The 2313-nt window shown below is 43.4% G+C and overlaps 1 pseudogene; it reads left to right on the top strand.

The window, feature by feature from the left end:
- The first annotated feature begins 494 nt into the window (after positions 1-494).
- On the top strand, positions 495-1848 carry LOC110122658 (zinc finger protein ZFP2-like; annotated as a pseudogene).
- Positions 1849-2313: the final 465 nt, after the last annotated feature.

Below are 2313 nucleotides of genomic sequence, written 5' to 3'. Positions count from 1 at the left end.
ACTCCCGAGGAGTGGGAATGCCTGGACCCTGCCCAGAGGACCTTGTACAAGGACGTGATGGTGGAGACTCTCAGGAACCTGCTGGCTGTGGAAAAGAGAGAGGTTCACGGAAAGTGGACTCAAAGAAAAGAGGTCCCAAAAGATATGTCTCATATACAAATGATCAAGAAATTACAGGCAAAAGCAAACAGTGGCAAAGGGGAAATTTTTCAAAGAGTGATGTTTGGAAGAGCTGAAAGCCTTGACATCAAAGATTTTCACCTCAGGGAGATCCAGGAAAATATACATGACTTTGATTGTCTGTGGACAGATGATGAAAGAAATGACAAAGGAATGTCTACATCCCATAACAAAAACCTCACTGATGGAAGAGATCATCATAGTAGAAGTGATGCAGGAAATAGACCATCTGAAAGGCACGGATCAAGCTTTCAGGATGAATTGCAGATGGTACAATCTGAAGGGATAATTTTTGAATGTAGTCAAGTCAGCGCCTCAGGTTTACCACCTCAGAGAACTTGTAATGTCTGCAAAGGCTTTTCTCATAAACATGAGGATGCTGTTATGCATCCTTCAGAACTGTTACCAGACCATGAAACACAAAAGAAAAGACCTTACAAATGTACTGAGTGTGACATAACCTTTCTTCAGGACTCAGAACTCACTGGACATCAAAGAATCCATACCAGGAGGAAAACCATATAAATGTGATGTGTGTGGCAAGGCTTTTATTCAAATTGGAAACCTTGCAGTTCATCAGAATATTCATACTGGAGAGAAACCATATAAATGTGATGTGTGTGGGAAGGCTTTTAGTCAGAATTCAAAACTTGCACTTCATCAGAGAATTCACACTGGAGAGAAGCCATACAAATGCAATGTATGTGACAAGGCATTTAGTCATACCGGAAGCCTTACTGTTCATCAGAGACTTCATACTGGAGTGAAACCATATAAATGTGATGTGTGTGGCAAGACTTTCAGAGTAACTTCACACCTTGCTGTTCATTTGAGAGTACATACTGGAGAGAAACAATATAAATGTGATGTATGTGGCAAGGCCTTTAATGAAGCTGCAAAGCTTGCAGTTCATCAGAGATTCCATACGGGAGAGAAACCATATAAATGTGATACATGTGGCAGAGCCTTTAGTCAAACTGCAAACCTTGCAGTTCATTGGAGAATTCACACTAGAAAGACACCATATAAATGTGATGTATGTGGCCGATGCTTTACTCAAAACTCACAACTTAAAGTTCATCAGAGAACTCATACGTGGAGAGAAGCCATATAAATGTGATGTATGTGGCAAAGGCTTTAGTGAAACTTCAAGCCTTGCAGTTCATCAGAGAATTCATACTGGAGAGAAGCCATATAAATGTGATGTGTGTGGCAAGGCATTTACTCGTACTGGACACCTTGCTGTTCATCGGAGAGTTCATACTGGAGAGAAACCATATAAATGTGATGTATGTGGCAAGGCATTTGCTTGTGCTGGTAACCTTGGTGTTCATCAGAGAGTTCACACGGGAGAGAAACCATATAAATGAGGTTATATGTGGCAGGGCTTTCAGTGTGAATGCAAACTTTGCAGTTCATCAGAGAATTCATACTGGAGAGAACCTTAGAAATATAAGAATTGTGACAAACCATTTAGGCACAGTCATCCATAATATCATCAGGCAGTTCAGACAGGAGAGAAACCATATAAATATGATGTATATGGCCGGTGCTTTACTTGAAATGACGGACTTAGAATCCATGGGAGAGGGGGAGGAGCCAAGATGGTGGAGGAATAGGACGGGGAGACCACCTTCCCCCCTGCAAATTCATCGAAAGAACATTTGAACGCTGAGCAAATTTCACAAAACAACTTCAGATCGCTAGCAGAGGACATCAGGCGCCCAGAAAAGCAGCCCATTGTCTTCAAAGGGAGGTAGGACAAAATATAAAAGATAAAAAGGGAGACAAAAGAGCTACGGATGGAGACCCGTCCCGGGAAGGGAGTCTTAATAGAGGAAGTTTCCAATCACCAGGAAACCCTCGCACTGGCGGGACTGGGGGAAGTTTTTGGCAATCTAACTGGGAGGAAAAATTAAATAAGGCCCACAGATTACGTGCCTAAAAGCAACTCCCAGCAGAAAAGTACCCCAGACGCCCGCACCCGCCAGCAACAAGCGGGGGCGGAACGGAGAGGAGCGGGCGGCATTGCTTAGGGTAAGGACCGGCCCGAAGACCCTGAGAGCAATCGGAGGGAGCTTTTTTAAACTGTGGGATAGCAAGGGTCAAAATTAACCGGCCCGAACACACTGC

This window comes from Odocoileus virginianus, unplaced genomic scaffold (genome assembly GCF_023699985.2).
Source record: "Odocoileus virginianus isolate 20LAN1187 ecotype Illinois unplaced genomic scaffold, Ovbor_1.2 Unplaced_Scaffold_42, whole genome shotgun sequence".
Classification (NCBI taxonomy): domain Eukaryota; kingdom Metazoa; phylum Chordata; class Mammalia; order Artiodactyla; family Cervidae; genus Odocoileus; species Odocoileus virginianus.
The sequence above is the reverse complement of the archived record's forward strand: the minus strand, read 5'-3'. Positions and strand labels throughout refer to the sequence as shown.